The sequence below is a fragment of the Octopus sinensis genome, linkage group LG18, assembly GCF_006345805.1.
Source record: "Octopus sinensis linkage group LG18, ASM634580v1, whole genome shotgun sequence".
Taxonomy (NCBI): Eukaryota; Metazoa; Mollusca; class Cephalopoda; order Octopoda; family Octopodidae; genus Octopus; species Octopus sinensis.
Window position 1 is genome coordinate 47104368 of NC_043014.1, and position 19279 is coordinate 47123646.

The following is a 19279-nucleotide window of genomic DNA, read 5'->3' on the forward strand; positions in this document are numbered from 1 at the left end:
TGGCAGGAATTGATAGGTCGGTATGTAACATCTTAAAGTATTTTTTTTTCTCTGAAGAAATTAAGCTCATAAAATATAAATGCAAATTTAATGCATAAAACTGTAATTTGTGTGTTGGGCACTAATGGATATAGCTGTAAGAAGTGAAGATTACCAATTTGTTGATAGTAGATAATTATTAACTTTGAGCTCACTATTTTCTGACCATCAATTAACTGAACATGAATTATATGCTTCATATATACCTACTGATTTAAGGGAATTTCATTTCCCAAAAATACTAAGCATAGAACCAGTATTTCCTTAGATGTAACCACCCCTTAATGAGGTTAACATATCCTCTATGCAAATTTTATATATAAATAGCCACTATACCTTTTTTCTATTTTCTCTCCCTGTTTATTTCTGTGTTCCTTTCTGTCGAAGAGCGTAGGCTCGAAACGTAAAAATCTTTCTCACTTACCAAGCATTAAACTAATACATCTGTTTGCTGTTTACACACCCGTCTTCATCTTTTGTTTTTCTTTTTTGTAAATTTTCACTATTTATATATATATATATATATTATATTAAATTAGAGACAAAACCACTATTAGGCAAATCAAACAATGAAAGACTTAAGCCAATACATATGATTATTTATATTATTTAAATATGTAACAAAATTATTAAAAAATATAATTAATATCCCACTACGATCGTTTCCTGCCTGCTTATATATATATATATATATATATATATATATATATTATATATATATATATATATATAATGTACTGTTCTATAATGGTATGGTCAGCAAAAATGGTACTCCATCTGGTGAGAGATAAATATTATTTAATAGACACAATGCATGTTTTTTTTATGTGCTACTAATAGTTTCTTGTGCTGAGAACATGCCAAATAAGGAATTATAACATGTAACATCTCCTCAGGCACCAACCACATGTGTGTGTGTGTTTAAACTATAATACTAAATTAAGACAAATTCCAATGGTACCAAATTCTATGGCATCTAGTAAGTCTAATAAGTAAAAAAATATGAGACAGTTTAATAATATTGTGATAGTATAAAATTAACATTTTAGTATGACAAAAACTACATTTAAAAGTTTTACCACTTAACTATACCATTAACTACACCATTAATTATTATCACCTAACGCCATCATTAACTATTATCACCAAACTACATCATTAACTATTATCTTAAACTACACCATTAACTATTACCATTTAACTTCACCATTAACTATACTATTAACTATTATCACTTAACTACACTGTTAACTATTATCTCTCAACTATACCTATTAACTATTATCTTTAATTAGACCATCAACTATTACCACTAACTACACCATTAACTGTCACCACTTAATTATACCCATTAACTATTAACATTTATCTACACCATTAACTATCACAACCAGCATAGAGAAAACCATAGCCAGATATTGATTAAAACATTGAACAGGGAAGAACAATGGGCTGTTATTTTCGTTTGGCAGATTTCACTCAGAAAACATTAGGTTAGGAATTGTATTAAAGCCAATGATAAACTGTAATTTCATTGTTTATTTTCTTTATGTAAAAAGTAGAGATTCGACTCTTTTACTATTAGTCATTTATACTCTTTTATTATTAGTCAATTGGTTAAATATCCAACTAACTGATTGTTTAATTTGCTTTGTTTTTGTTTGTCAAAACTCATTGCTACTTGCAACCATTCGAGCGTGATCGTTACCAGCATCGCCTTACTGGCACCTGTGCCGGTGGCATGTGTAAAAGATTCGAGCATGGTCGTTGCCAGTACCGCCTGACTGGCCCCATGCTGGTGGCACGTTAAAGCACCCACTACACTCTCGGAGTGGTTGGCTGGCGTTAGGAAGGGCATCGAGCTGTAGAAACTCTGCCAGATCAAGATTGAAGCCTGGTGCAGCCATCTGGTTCGCCAGCCCTCAGTCAAATCTTCCTATAGTAGAAGACACTTGCCCAAGGTGCCACACAGTGGGACTGAACCCAGAACCATGTGGTCCATAAGCAAGCTACTTACCACACAGCTACTCCTATGCCTAACAATGTGCATTTTTGCAAATCTTTCATGTAAACAATTGCAATTTAATATTTGGTGGTTTTTTGGCTTTGAATTCTATATTTAACCAGTGTTCTCAGACCAAATGAAATTACTGTTGTATTATTGTACCAGTAAGATTCATGGAAATCTATTTTCTCTAATTTGGTAAATAGGAACCTTATATGCAACCCAACTTTATAAAGAAAACCTTTGAAATTTCGATCTATTTTCGTCCCTCCAGGTTTGATAAAATAAAATACCTATTTCTTTACTACCCACAAGGGGCTAAACACAGAGAAGACAAACAAGGACAGACAAACGGATTAAGTCGATTATATCAACCCCAGTGTGTAACTAGTACTTATTTAATCGACCCCGAAAGGATGAAAGGCAAAGTCGACCTCGGCGGAATTTGAACTCAGAATGTAGCGGCAGATGAAATACCGCGAAGCATTTCACCCGGCATGCTAACGATTCTGCCAGCTCGCCACCTTGATAAAATAAAATACCAGCCAAGTTATGATGTCAATCTAGCTGAACCTCTCCCAAATCTGAGGTGTTGTGCCATATTAGAAATAAACTATTTAGTAAAATTTTTTAAAAATACATTGGCTAAAATACAGCTCCCACTCCATTTCTGATATCATGATTATATAATTTCATTATAAATTATTATAACAATATATTACCAGCAAAACTGAGAGGGCACCACTTGTAGTACCGTGGGAGTTTGTGGACATAACAGGAACACTAAATTCTTCTGCAGGGATATGTTGTTATTTTAGCACTTACAGTTAGATACTTTCTCAACAATTTTTTGCCATCTGTTCTATGCTTTCGTCACTATTTATAAACACGGTATTACACTGTTTTAACCTATAAAATAATAATCCCATTTGCCATATTTTTAATGTTCTGTTCACACTGTTTCAGTACTTTTGATAAACAACAGCTAAAACCCAGTTTTATATGAGCCAAAAGATGAGCCTCTACATGGCCACTCACCTTACTAGAAATAGCAGCCAAATCTCCCTCCTTTCACATCTTATCATTTTCAAAGAGAGACAGACTACTTTGGATAATGTATTCCTAGATATCCCGAACCAAGTTGGTCCAGGTTGGAACACTTTTTGTCCTAGATCAGCTGAGTCAGGGACAATCTAGGGATACTTTAAATCTCCCTCAATATACTTCTGGTATCTTTGATATATGGCCCACCAGATAACAAAGAAGTAACCTGCATATGCTTGACATGCTTAATATAATAGCCAATCTCCTTCAAAAGACTCTCTCCTCGTTTTAGAAAAACAGTCCCCACACTCAAGATGAGAGGACTACGGATGGAAATATTAAAGGTCAACTCAAATAGAATTAGTTAGCACAAGTTAATATAACCACAATCAGTCAACGTCCTAGGCTCCACTTCATACCAAAATGGCTACTTTACTGCACAGATGTCTTATCTTTACTTGTAACAGTTCTGCACAAAATGTTAATTCTTGTACAACAGACATATTTATTGATAATAAAATTATGTTTTTATTTCCTCTGCAGTATTTTTATTTGATTCCATCAGACCAGCCAACCAGCCAACCATTCAACTGAAACAGAATTTCCATCAATTCTAAGCCATATTTCTCCCGAGATCATATAATGAGAATCAAAAATGACTTATCTGGCAGCCATGTTTATCTAAAGAGTAGAATTATTGCTCTAATTGTTCCCTAATGGAATGTCTTGCTTTGGAATGGTGCCACTTCGAAGATAACATATTTTTATTCAATTATCCATTTCCTCTACATTGCAAAGATGATATTGACTCGGGCAGATGTTGTGACATAGTGAGGAGAGCGCTGTACACTAGAATTATCGTTGTGAGTTCAAACTCATCTGATATTACTTTGTCCATTCCCTTACGTTATTGTTGTTGTTGTTGTTGTGGTAGTGGTGGTGGTGGTGGTGGTGGTGGTAGTTGTTGTGTAGTTCTATTGATATATATATGAGTTCTGGGTCAGCCAATCAAATCCTTGTAAAAAAAAAAAATAGCTACAGTTGCAACATGCTGGATAATCCATGTTCTAGTGGTGTGTGTGTGGGTGTGAGTGTGTGTGTGTGTGTGTGTGTGTGTGTGTGTGTATTGAAAGTGGGGCCCATACTTCACACCTTTTAGTATTGTTGACTACCACTGCTGTCACCACTACTGCTGCCACCACCGCTACAACCACCACTGCTGCTACTTCCACTGTGAGCACCACCACTACTGCAACTGCTGCTGCTGCTGCTACTACTACTACTACTACTACTACTACTACCACCACCACCACCACCACCACTACTACTACTACTTCCACTACTACTCATAATAATAATAATAATTCTTAAACATTCACTAATACAACACCAAGTACAAAACCAAATATATGGCACCCTAGGCATAATACCAACATGAACTTCCAACTTGTTGTTTCTTGAGGCCTCTGGGTGAGACTTGGAGCCAACTCGTACAAATGTAAAGCAAAAGTCAAACATAGAATAATAATTATAATAATCCTTTCTTCCGTAGGCATAAGGCTTGAAATTTTGGGAGAGGGGTTAAGTCAATTACATCGACTCCAGTACTCAACTGGTACTCAATTTATCGACTTCAAAAGCATGAAAGGCAAAGTCAACCTCGGCAGAAATATCATAATAATAAAGGTGATAATATTGATTTCAAATCCTGGAACTAGGCCATCGATTGTGGGGGAGTGGGGAGGTCGAAGACATTGACCCGAATACTTACTGAGACCTATTTTATTGACCTCGGAAGGCTGAAAGACAAAATTGACCTCCATGGAATTTGAACTCAGAACATAAAGACCGATGAAATCTCACTAAGCATTTTGTGCAACATGCTAATGACTCTGCCAGATTGCTGCTTTAATAATAGTCTTAATATTGACAACTTCGAATTTAGACACAAGGCCAGCAATTTTAGGAGAAAGTAAGTCAATTATATCAACCCCCAGTGTTTGACTGGTTTTTATTTTATTATTTACCCATGGAAAGCAGACGTTAAATGATGATGAAATGATAATGAGACTTAAAAAATAAAATGCAAATCTGACCTCTGTGAAATTTGAACTCAGAACCTAAAGACAGATGAAATGCTGCTAAGCATTTTGCCCAGCGTGCTAATGATTCTGCCAGCTCACTGCCTTAATAATGATAGTAATAATAATCCTTTTGAATATCGGCACAAGGCCTGAAATTTGGAGGAAGGGGGTTAGTTGATTACATTGACTCCAGTACTTAACTGTTGCTTATTTCATTGACTCCGAAAGGATGAAAGCCAAACTCGACCTTGTTGGAATTTGAACTTAGAACATGAAGACAGACAAAATATTGCTAAACATTTCACCCAGTGTGCTAACGATTCTGCCAGCATGCCACCTTAATAATAATAATAATAATAATAATGATAATGATAATGATAATAATAATAATAGGTGCCCTGGGAATGATAGCGAAAGGGCCTGATTGCTACCTAACTCAGATACCAGGAAACCCAAAAATGGCAGAAATTCAAAAGATAGTGCTCATGGGAACTGCTCATATCCTACGCAAAATACTTTCTATGTAATCTCAGGGTTTAAAACAAACGTAATTTTTTTTTTGCAGGGGGGACATTCACTAGTACAACACCAAAAAAAAAACCAAGTATATGGCACACTAGGCATAACAACAACATGAACTTCCAACCTGTTGTCTCTTGAGGTCTCTGGGTGAGACTTGGAGCCAACTTGTACAAATATAAAGCAAAAGTCAAACATAGAATAATAATGATAATAATAATAATGGTAATAAATGCCCTGATGCAGTACCAGGCAGTGGTTCTCGTGGCTTCTGATCTTAACTGATTGGAAGTGTTATAACGTACATTCTTTTGTCTTGATATAAAAAATGGGCTACAGCAAATATTCTGCTCAAGATTTGATTGTCAGTTGTTTGACCTTAACCAGTTGATTATGTCCCTTAGTGACTGACAATATGTGCATCTCTGATCATGAGCAGTAGTGGGGGAGCATCATTACCATGTGTTGAGAGGAATTCTTTGGGGTTTGAATAATTCACTTCTGGAAACACGGGTGTTTTATTCAGCATCCTTAAACAACCCTTATTCAGGGACCTTTTGAGTGGGATGGGTTATTCAACCAGAAGAAAATTCTAACTGGGCCCCACCTGTAAGGTCATGCGCTGTTTATCTTGATATGAGATCACCATGTCACACACATATGGTTGTGTGCCTAGTGTACCCTTATCAGACAAGTAGTCATGATGGGTATACTGGGCTTCGTATATTTGTACCCCAGTATCACTTTGATGGCATATACTTCTCTCTCACTCAATAATAATAATAATAGGGATCCAGAAGACAGCATAGTTGGGTACAGCTCACATTCTAAGGAGAGTATTGTCTCTTTGAGAAGGCACTACTTGAAACCTTTGGTGACTTGTTATTGCCTGCTTTCAAGTAAAGAACAACTTCAAATAGAACAGCGAGAATCAAAATAATAATAATAGTAATACTACTACCACCACCACCACCACTACTGATGATGATGATGAGGAGGAGGAGGATAATAAATGCTTTGATGCAGTACCCGGCAATAGACGTCATTGATTGGTTGAAATTGCCGAAATGCAAGAAATTAAACAACAAATAGCTTACAAACTACAGGATTTTCTCAATAAAGCCAAGTGAAAAAGATGTTTTATGTAACACATTCTACCAGTATATGAAGTTTAAAAGTGTTTAGTTACATAGAAATTATTTTAAAAATCTGCCGGTCAAAGTGAAAAGATCCATACAGTCTTATGTAGTATGTATGTACATATAATGTGTGTGTGCGTGTATATATATTTGAATATATAATCGTCTCTCTATCTAGCTCTTTCTCCCTGCAACTCACTCTATCTTTGTAACAATATCTGTTTGGCTGCTTCACAGGACACAATTTTTACCGTAATAGCAGTTATGTATTTGTTATATTTCGGAATGGTCATTTTGCCAGTTTAGCCAATAAAAACACACGCACTATATATTTGGTGTTATTTTTCTTCAGTGTTATTTATTTTTTACATTAATCTTAATCTTATTTCGGCCAGAGTTCTTTCGTCACACTCCTGTGACCGCATCAGTGGTCCTTTGTTTTCTTCTTTCTTATTTATGTATTCCTCTAAAAAACTCACTGCATATGCTTCATCTCAGATCATTGTTCTCACCACCACCACCACCACCACCACCACCACCACCACTACTACTCCTATCATCATCATCGCTAAGAACAACAGCAATCCAGCTTATAAGCTGTGCCGGATCTTTTCTTTTTGAAAGCCAGATTTTTCTAGTTAACTAAATAATTTGAAACTTCGTATACTGGTAGAATGTGTCAAAAGAAAACAATAATTTCAACTAGTTTTTTTAACAAAAATGTATTTTATAAGTTTAAACGTAGTTTAAATCTGCGAATTTTAACCAATCGTATTGTCTGTTTTCATTTGAAATTATTAGCTGCATAGTGTTACTGTGACGTAGACAGCTATTTTGTGAGTGGGTAAGCAGTAAGCAAACAGCTGTGGTAGATGTGGTTATCATGGCAGTGGTGGTGGTGGTGGTGGCAGTGGATGATGATGATAATGATGATGATAGTAGTAGTAGCATTGATTATGTTAGGATGTCTCATGCTGGTATTGATCTTGGGGTTGTGGTTGCAGAAGATGGTTGTGGTGGTGGCATTGGAGGTTGTAGTAATGGTTGTAGTGGTGGTTGTGAAGATGATTCTGATATTGATAGTCTTTGCATTGAGGTGGTGGCAGAGTCAGAGTAAATAATAAGAGCCCAGTTAACACAAGATTCTTAAATTTCGGAGATCATAAGATAGAGAGCAAGAAGTTAAAAGTTCCAATACTGGCCCAATTCCTACACCCCAGATTCTTCAACTATTTTATAAGAAAGAGGTTAATGGCAGGATAGGGATTCAGCTTAAAAATAAATTGTATAACAAAAAATACATAAATAAATTACTGCTCCAACGATATAATTTTAGTATGTGTGTATGTATGTGTGTGTGTAAGCAATACAAACAATGGAAAATAATTTAAACACTCATTTTATATATACTAAGACTTTCAAAAAGAATTTAACTATTTAGGATCTGCACAAATTTTATATATACTCCACGAAGTTTGAAAGTGTTTAGTTACGATAAGCGGGTGTTTACATTTTATGTTTACGTTAATTACGTCACAAGATAGCTGTTTACGTCACAGTAACAATATTTTGAGAAGCAGTAAATAATATGAGGCCGAAAGAAAGAATATCATTGGTTAAAATTCGAATTTTTAAACAACGTTAAACTTAGAAATGACAATTCCGTTTTCATTTTGGTTTACAATTATGTTTTCTTTTGACACATTCTACCAGTATACGAAGTTTCAAATTGTTTAGTTAACTAGGAAAATCTAGCTTTCAAAAAGAAAAGATCCGCTGTGTCTCTTCTCAGTAGTCGCTTGAAACCAAGCAATACTTTATTTCTATTTTAATTCGATTCATAACTAGGATACATCCCTGATGAGCTAAAATAAAATCGAATCATGTCCACAGTTGTCCCCCTTGCCTACAGAGATCAGATTTTCCCCCCTGGTGTGAAAAAATTTCTGTGAAGTTAAAAATTAATTTCTCGAAATCATCACTTCTATTCTTTGAGTGTTGATATTTATTAGCTGACCTCAGGAGTTTTTTTTTTTTTTCTAGTTGAAAGGAAATTTCCAATTCTTCGAGAATTTTGTGTTCGTCACTGAGTAGAACGCCACCTACATCTTAAATTAGCGAAATTGAATCCATTACTGTACATGAGTTATTTCCCTTAGATCACTTATTGTAATTATGCATGACGTCACAGGCTACCTCCCCTCGTTCATTCTCTACTCTTTTAGTCGTTTACTTCTCTCTCTTTCGCTTTCGCTTTCTCTTTCTCTTTCGCAAGCGCGAGAGCGTCGTTGTAGTCGCTCGACCGGCTAGAAATAGCAGCTAATTCTCCCTCAAACCACACGTCATCTTTTTTTCTTCTTTGATACATTAAATTTAATGAAGATACTAATATACAAATAGATGTTTTTATGGCTGCTAGATCGTAAAAGCTTGTTCAGAGATGAATCGGAACTGAACCACAATATCAACAAAGCAAACTGACCGCTCTCACATCACCCCTTTCACACACATCTTCTTCTCTGTCTCTATCGTTCTCTCTCTACCTCTCTGTCTCAAACATTCACCCCCTTCCTTCGTATTATATCTATCAATCTACTTCTCATTCATTACTTTCACTTTTACACTATCTCTCCATCTCTCTCCTCCTCTCTCGCATTCTCTCTCTTTCACTCCTCTCTCTGCCTCTTTCTCTCTCACACACACCTATTACAGTAAACTCTCTTCCCTTTTAACGTTATATCTTCCCTTCTGTGTGATACACATTTTTCTCTCACGATATTTCTAACGCTTTCTCTGTGTCTCTTCTCATATCGCAACCGTCAAGAAAGCGTGTGCGCGCATGCACGAACGCACATGCGCGCACGCATCCACCAACCAACACTGGTTGCTCTCTCCCTCTCCTTTTCTCTCACCTCCTTCACTACTTGCTCTCTCATTCACAATATTTACACTCTTCCTCTCTCTCTCTCTCTCTCTCTGCTTGTTCTCCTTATCTCCTTTCAATCTTTGCTCTCCCTCTCTGCTTCTCTCAATGCTTACTCTCCCTCTCTCCTTCTTTCCTCTCTCTCCCATGCTTTCTTTCTTTCTTTCTTACCCTCTCTCCCTCTTTCTGGTCTCCTTCTCTCTCAATGCTTGCTCTCCTCTCTGACAGTATTTACATCCTCTAGCTCTCCGTTTTTCTCACTACTTGCTCTCCCTCCCTCTCTCTCATAGCCTTTGCTCTTTCCCTCTCTCTCTCTCTTTCTCCTTGCTTGCTCTCCCTCTCACCCTCACACACATACTACTTGCTCTCTACTATCTCTCTTAACACCAATCTTTCATATTTAATTAAAACCATGTAGAATCGGTGCGTCATGCTATCTTAGCTTCAACAGAACAAGTCTGTTGTCCGTCATTGGAAAAGGAGAGAGAGAGAGAGTCACATACGCAGGGTCATCCGTAGGAGCTGTATCCATCCATCGACTTTAACAGAAACGAAGACACTGACCACTTAGAGTGTGGTGGACACAAAGGTTGGCCCAGCTTCCCTTTATATTTTTTGGAATTCTGTGAGGAACGAAGAGGAAAGGAGAGAAAGGAAAAGAGACAGAGAGAGAGAGAGAAAGAGAAAGAGAGAGAGAGGGTTCAATTCTTATTTGATGTTTCATGTTGAGGCGACGGCGGCGGCGGCGGTGGTGGTGGTGTCAGTGGTGTTTAGGTTCAGGTCAGCTCTAAATCAAAGATCTTTCGTTAGTGACCGACCACCCTGTCTGTCTGTCTGTCTGTAGACCAGGGGGACTTCAATGTCTAAACGCACCCTTTATTTAAGACGAGGCGGGGTTGCAATTTTAGGGAAATTTGGTTGTATTTTTGTAAGCAAGTTCAACGACCGAAATACAGGCTCTGACGCTAACATTGTATGATGTGGTGTTGGTGGTGGTTGTGGTGGTGGTGACGATGGTGCTGGTGGCGATGGTGCTGGTGGTGAAGATCGTGGTGATGGTGATGGGGATGATGATGATGATGATGATAAGGATGATGATATTCTCAAATATCTAAAGTGAAAACACGCATGCATACACACACATACACTCATATATATATATATATATGTGTATATATATATATAATATATATATATATATATATATATATATATATATATATATATATATATATATATATATATACATATATATATATATATATATATATATATATATATATATACATATATATATATATATATCCAAAAACGAAATATATATACATAGATACATATATATATATATATCCAAAAACGAAATATATATACATACATATATATATATATATATATATATATATATATATATATATATATATATACATGTTACATGCATGCATACAAGCGAAGCTTCATACCTACATGTTTATATACACACACATATACATACATACACACACACGCACACACATATACATGCATACAAGCGAAGCTTCGCACCTACATGTTTATATACACACACATATATACATGTATGTATGTATACTCAAAAGAAAGAATAGCCCGAAGGTATATATCAAAACGTCGCAATACCTCTATAAATGCATGCATGAATACATACATGTGTGTGTGTGTTTGTGTGTGTGTGTTAGGGATGTGTCGTTTTTAATTAAACACAAAGATGAAGAATTTAATAAGTTGAGTGATGATGTATACAGGTGAAAGAAAATTGGAGACACACAGACAATGATGCGCATGGTGGTGGTGATGGTAGTGGTGGTGGTGATGGTGGTGATGGTGGTGCTGTTATGGCGACAAACAGACAGATATAGGGATGCAACCATTTTTTTTTACTGTTTTCTTAAACACAATAACACGGCAGGTGTTGTTGCGTAGAATTGTGTACACACACATACACACACTTGCATACATACACACATACATACACACATACACACACCTACATACATACACACATACACACACACACACATACATACACACACACACACATACATACACACATACATACATACATACATACATACACACACACTTGCATTCATACAAACGTATATGTGCAGAAATACTCAAGCGCGTACATTTCTACTTTCGCTTTCGAAAATAGCTGCATGACATCATTGGCAACTTGTTGGTCAGATTTGTTTGCTAAACACGCACACACACATGCGTGCATACATGCATGCACGTATGCACTGATGCATTTCATCCCCTCCAACTCTATGTGCGCGCGCGCACAATTTTCACAAACATATACATTAGTACTGGTCTTCCTTCTCTCTACGACATACCTGTAGTCCACACATATATACATACATAAACATTGATGTACCAACACTCAAGCACTTAACACTTATACACATACACACACACTCACAAACAAAGAAACACACTTGCATACATACATACACACATACATACATCCATCCATATATACATACATACATACACACACATAAATACATACATACATACATACATACACACACACATACAAACATACATGCATACATACATACACACATTCATACATACATACATACATTCATACATACACACACACACACATATACAAACACACTTGCATCCATCCATCAATCCATCAATCCATCCATCCATCTATCCATACATACATACATACATACATACACACATCCATCCATCCATACATACATACAAACATACATGCATACATACATACACACACCCATCCATCCATACATACATACATTCATACATACATATATACATACACACACACACACGACCCATGGCTTTTTTATGTTCTTATGATTCTCTGCCCCAAAGAAAGAACCACTGTTACTATCGCCAATTCCGTCCAGGGACCAGTATTAGTGGTTACAACCCAATGACAGGACCTTGGAAATAAAATTCAGGATTTTGTAAAACGATTGCCCTTTATCTTTGGTCCCCGCATCCTTAAAACTATGGTTTCACCTACTAGAAATAGTGGCCAAAACACCTTCCAGTCACACTACTGTCCTAAACAAAGGGTAAGACCCCAGTTATAGATATACGAGATGGTCATAGCTGGTATGTCAAAGGTTCCCTCTCGATCGGGGCTGCCCAAAGGTTAATCACCGTTGATGCTCTGTCTCTCTATCCGCTCAGTGGAAGTCGACTCTCGGTCACTCGTTGGATCAGTGTCCTCCAGTCAGTTCTATCCTGGGCCGCTTCCTTCAGATTGGCCATGTCCATTCCGGTATTACTCCTGGTGGTGTCAAGCCAGCGGGTTCTTGGTCGGCCTCTTCCTCTCTTGCCACTGACCATTCCGAGCATGATGTCCTTCTCCAGGGATTTTCTCCGCATAATATGACCGAAATATGCCAATCTATGCTTGGTGATCCTAGCTTCTAGCGACATTTTCGGCCTTATCTGCTTAAGAACTTCTCCATTGGCGAGCCTCGCTGTCCATGGAATCCGCATATACACATTGATGCATATACACATAATTGATGCATATACACCGTTGATGTATATACACATAAACATATACTTTGTTACCCAACAGACAGATATGTTACAATACGCAACACATATACACTCACAGACACGCAACAACACAAATATACAAACACAGATATATACAAGCAAGAGAGCGGGGAGAGATAGAGAGGTGGAGAAAGAAAGAGGGAACGAGTGAGAGCAGAGAGAGAGAGAGAAGGAAACGAAAGAAACAGAGAAAACGAGAGGGTTTAAAAAAAAGCGAATGAAACAGAGAGAGATGGATTAAGAGTGCCTGCGTGTCTCGCTAGTTCCTGTTTTCTTTAAACTACGAAATGGAATAATGAAAGTTGTTGCATTCATGCTTTTTTCGAAGCTATTAACGACACGACTGCAGTATTTGGGCAATCATTAAGGTACAAGGCGACGAACACAAACAGGGTTTATTGAAATGTGATTTTGTATCAATCATTCTAGCTCACACATTGGCGATGACTGACTTGGATATTCCAATCTAAGGTACAATCTAAGCAATTACTCTTTTATAAACCTTCAGCTAACCCGTTATCTCCTGTTCCGTTGTTGTATGTCGTATATCAAGGTAGTTGGGTGTGTTATAACAACAAAAATATTTATTCTTATGGTCAGTATGAGTGTGTGTGTGTGATAATGTGTATGTGCGATGTTTTTATGTGTATGTCTGATATATTTATATCTATGTGTATGTATGTTGTGATGTAATTATATGTATGTGTATGTGTGTTATGTGATGTATCTGTGTGCATCTGTACTTTTTATTATTCAACTGGCTGCCTCTGTCTATCTATCTATCTATCTATCTATCTATCTATCTATCTATCTATCTATCTATCTATCTATCTATCTATCTATCTATCGATCGATCGATCGATCGACCGACCAGTTTGTCTATCTACGTATGTATGTATGTATGTATGTATATCTATCTATTTATCTATCGATCGATCAGACTGTCTATCTACGTATGTATGTATGTATATCTATCTATCTATCTATCTATTATCTATCTATCTATTATCTATCTATCTATCTATCTATCTATCTATCTATCTATCTATATATATATATATATATTATATATATATATATATATATATATATATATATATATATATTATATATATATATATATATGTCTCTTATTCTACCTACCTAATATATCTACTTGCCTATCTGTCTCTCTAGCTAGCTAGCTATCTTCCTGTCTGCCTATCTACCTACCTATCCATCTCTCCCCTACTCTCTCTAACATCTAGCTACAGCTCTCTCCTTTTTCTCCCTCCCCCCACACACTCTCATCAATGACGTTGATACGAGTGATGTCTAGTTTCTATAATAATGAAATTATTGTATACAGTGCTCAGGTGCACCACAACTTGTCAAAAGTGCATATAAAGTATATTCTGTATGTTTACACCTAAAGACAAAACATGGGTAGGAAAAGATTTCTTAAGAGATTAAAGAGCTGAAGTAGAATCAGGTAAAGTGTTTAGTGCAGGAGACCTACCTGGAAAATAAGAAACCACAGTGAGGTGTGTGAGTGGAGGTAGGGTAATATTCTTAATGAAATAGTTTTCTAAATTTGATGAAGGGCCTTGCCTAAATCATCATGTCTCTCCTTTTCCTCACAGCAAAGAAATATCTAAAAACACCTATCAATCTGCCTCATGATCCCAGCAGACAAATTGGAAAAGGCATTTCCTTGGAGAATGGCAAGGGAGATGTGCTGGAACAGCCCCTCTGGCTCACAGGGCTTGAAATTGTGGATAACCTATTTCTTTACTACTCACAAGGGGCTAAACACAGAGGGGACAAACAAGGACAGACAAACAGATTAAGTCGATTACTTCGACACCAGTGCGTAACTGGTACTTAATTTATCGACCCCCGAAAAGATGAAAGGCAAAGTCAACCTCGGCGGAATTTGAACTCAGAACGTAACGGCAGACGAAATACGGCTATGCATTTCGCCCGGCGTGGTAACGTTTCTGCCAGCTCGCCAACCATCCCTGCCCTGATAGCAGGGAGCAAGGATGTGGTCCAGGTGCTGAGAACATTGGTGGCCTCCACTGCCACAGGCTTGTCTACAAACCAGTGAGAGAGCGGCCAGCGCTTTGACAGTTTGTCCTTCTGGGCTGGTTTCTGAACCCACTATGTTGACACTGGAAAAGGTGTCACAGCATGTGGCATCCCGTATGAGGGGTCTATCGCTATAGGACAGGAAAACTGTCATACCGTCAGTCTAGTCTCAAGTTGGTAAGGGAAGCCCGCGACGTCCAGGCCATGCTTTATCATCTCAGAATTTATCTTGTCTTGTTTATTTATTTATTTACATATCGCAGGAGTTGCTGTGTGGTAAGTAGCTTGCTTACCAACCACATCGTTCCGGGTTCAGTCCCACTGCGTGGCATCTTGGGCAAGTGTCTTCTACTATAGTCTCAGGCCAACCAAAGCCTTGTGAGTGGATTTGGTAGACGGAAACTGAAAGAAGCCCGTCGTGTATATGTATATATATGTGTGTTTGTGTGTCTGTGTTTGTCCCTTTTCCAACATTGCTTGACAACCGATGCTGGTGTGTTTATGTTCCCGTAACTTAGCAGTTTGGCAAAAGAGACTGATAGAATAAGTCCTAGACTTACAAAGAATAAGTCCTGGGGTCGATTTGCTCAACTAAAGGTGGTGCTCCAGCAAGGCCACAGTCAAATGACTGAAACAAGTAAATAAATAAAACATCCTTCTAGGTCTCCTTAGAATAATAGATACTTTTATATTCTCTTCTTCTAAGAAGTAGAAGAGTCAACAGAGGGATATAACATGGAAGTGGGTAAGTGGCAGTAGAGTACTGATGGATGGTCGTTGGGGTAGGGCTGGCTGTCTTTCAGATGCAGTCTAAAATATTCCTAGCAAAGGATTGTCCTTGCCACACACACACACACTGACACACATACCACCATCACATGTCATTGATATCACAATTCATGTTTGTGAAAAAACATCAGGTTTTCTTCAATATCTTACAACAATGAATCCTAAACCAAGCCCATTCAGTAATTTGAAAATAGAACACATCTTAAATGTTTGTGTGACAGCTGCTGTCCTGTTTATTGTGTATGAACAGCATTGCTGTATGGTAGTGTTTGTGTGTCAGCTATAGAGGGACCAGGAAGTGTCTGCTATTCTAGAGAAAAGGGATACTTACTCTCCTTGCTGTGTACAGATAAAGATGGTTGAATGAATAAGATAGTGGGCTATTAGTCCATAGGTTGTGAGTTCAAATCTATTGGTCACAAGCAGAACTTGTTATTCAAGTTTCCTTTGTCAAGAATAGATCACCTGGGAATGTTTACTGTGATATGGCATATTATTATGAAATGCTCTGTTCTTTCATAATGAAATGCTTTATCATTATGAAATGACAGGGCATTTCATAAATGCTCAATCATTTTCATAAATGCTCAATCATTTTCATAAATGATAAAGCATTTACGAAGCACCTTCACTAGTCAGTTAAGGTGAGACAGTTTAACGTGACAACTTGCTGGGGCTACCGCTGGAGCCTAGCAGAAGGTATTTAAAGGGAAAAATTTTGACAAGTCAGTCAGTCACCGGCTGACACTCGCTGACGATACATCGAAGAGGCCAGGGAATAGAAGAAAGAAGAAGAAAGAAGACATGCACCCAACACCAGAGCTGAAGACACCTCCAAAAGAGGGGGCCCCACCACGTCAAAACGGTAGGGGAGTAGGGCCCGAAACCGGACATGGTTCCTCCTGATGATGACTTGAGCTAACTGGATCTTATAAAGGAGCTGTTGTGGTAGCAGACCACGAAAAACGGTTGTAATTCCTGGTGGGAGATTTGTGTCTCATTTTCTGCATTTAAATTTTTCTTGTCCCCATATTTCTAACAAGAATATACTCCGTATTTTGTGGTTTATTTCCCAATACAGGAATTATGGGATGTTTAGTGAAATAACTTTCTCTTTTACTCTTTTCACTCTTTTACTTGTTTCAGTCATTTGACTGCAGCCATGCTGGAGCACCGCCTTTAGTCGAGCAAATCGACCCCAGCTCTTATTCTTTGTAAGCCTAGTACTTATTCAATCGGTCTTTTTTGCCGAACTGCTAAGTTACGGGGACGTAAACACACCAGCATTGGTTGTCAAGCGATGTTGGGGGGAAAAACACAGACACACAAACATATACACACACATACATATATATATATATATATGTATGTAAAAGTAAAAAATATACAAACTGGGACAAGAACGTGAAACATTTAGAAGACGACACAAAAAAACACGGACGGGACATTCGAAGCCCTCAATCATCAGTCAAGAACCGGATCATCTTCGCAATTTCGGCTGATTAATATATATATATATATATATATATCACCGTGATCACCATGACCGACCAGGCTATCAGATGTTGCTAAACATCGCTGGTCACAATGCGCTTCACATTGTTTTAGCCTTCAAATGATGCCACTCTGCTGGCTAAGCGAGCAGGCCAACACACACACACACACACACACACACACACACACATATATATATATATATATATACATATATACGAAGAGCTTCTTTCAGTTTCCGTCTACCAAATCCTCTCACAAGGCTTTGGTCGGCCCGAGGCTATAGTAGAAGACACTTTCCCAAGGTGCCACACGGTGGGACTGAACCCGGAACCATATGGTTGGTAAGCAAGCTACTTACCACACAGCCACTCCTGCGCCTGTAAAAAATACATGTAAAATACATGTAAAAAAAAACTATGTAAAAAATACATTCTTCTCCTGTTCGATCAGTGTTGAATTGGTTCAACTTGGACTAAACACTGGCCCTTAAAACCCCCTTGAGACATAAGTAACATTCAGCTGTAATACTGTTCTTTTGTCTGTAGTTTATCTAAGGCAATAGCAACCACCTTTGTTAGCAACCACCTTCGTTAGCAACCATCTTCTTTAGTTATCATTTTTCTTAGTAGCCATCAAATTAGCAACATCTTCAGCAACTTCTTTAACAACCATCTTCCTTAGCAACCTCCTTCCTTGGTAACCATCTTTTCTAACAATCTCTTCCTCTTCCCAGCCATCTTCCTACATCACATTGTTGAACCTGATAAGAATTTATAACTTAGGCACAAAATTCCTTGACCTTACTCTTTTACTCTTTTACTTGTTTCAGTCATTTGACTGCGGCCATGCTGGAGCACTGCCTTTAATCAAGCAACTCGACCCCGAGACTTATTCTTTTTATAAGCCCAGTACTTATTCTATCGGTCTCTTTTGCCGAACCGCTAAGTAACGGGGACATAAACACACCAGCATCGGTTGTCAAGCAATGCTAGGGGGAGAAACACAGACACACAAACACACACACGCATATATATATATACATATACATATATACGACGGGCTTCTTTCAGTTTCCGTCTACCAAATCCACTCACAAGGCTTTGGTCCGCCCGAGGCTATAGCAGAAGACACTTGCCCAAGGTGCCACACGGTGGGACTGAACCCGGAACAATGTGGTTGGTAAGCAAGCTACTTACCATACAGCCACTCCTGTGCCTATTAGTGTATTAATGGTATTTATTGACCTCAGAGGAATAAACTCTTACTCTAACCTTGGTGAGATTTGAACTTAAAAACTGACAGAGATGAAAGCAAATAATTTATTGTTCAACCATCTTGTTGTTAGTTAAACCATCAACAAGTGGTGGTGGACGTGGTGGTCATGGTCATGGTCGTAAATTAGATTGACCCCGGTATGCAACTGGTACTTAATTAATCACGAAAAGATGAAAGGCAAAGTTAACCTCGGCAGAATTTGAACTCAGAACGTAAAGACACACGAAATACTGCTAAGCCTTTTGCCCGGTGTGCTAACATTTCTGTCAGCTCACCGCCTTAAAAAATATTCTTTTCTACTCAAGGCACAAGGCCTGAA

General features: G+C 37.8%; 1 protein-coding gene across 4 annotated transcripts in view; it reads left to right on the forward strand.

The window, feature by feature from the left end:
• The first annotated feature begins 10118 nt into the window (after window positions 1-10118).
• The window catches only part of LOC115221471 (equilibrative nucleoside transporter 4-like), a 37622-nt gene continuing 28461 nt past the window's right edge, over window positions 10119-19279 (forward strand). For 2 of the 4 annotated variants that reach the window (XM_036510993.1, XM_036510995.1), the window contains exon 1: window positions 10119-10342. The gene's annotated coding sequence lies outside the window, so the exon portion shown is untranslated. Of the gene's footprint in view, window positions 10343-12613; window positions 12831-13575; window positions 13801-19279 lie in introns of those variants that run through there. The other 2 variants (XM_036510994.1, XM_029791655.2) reach the window with 2 other exon arrangements.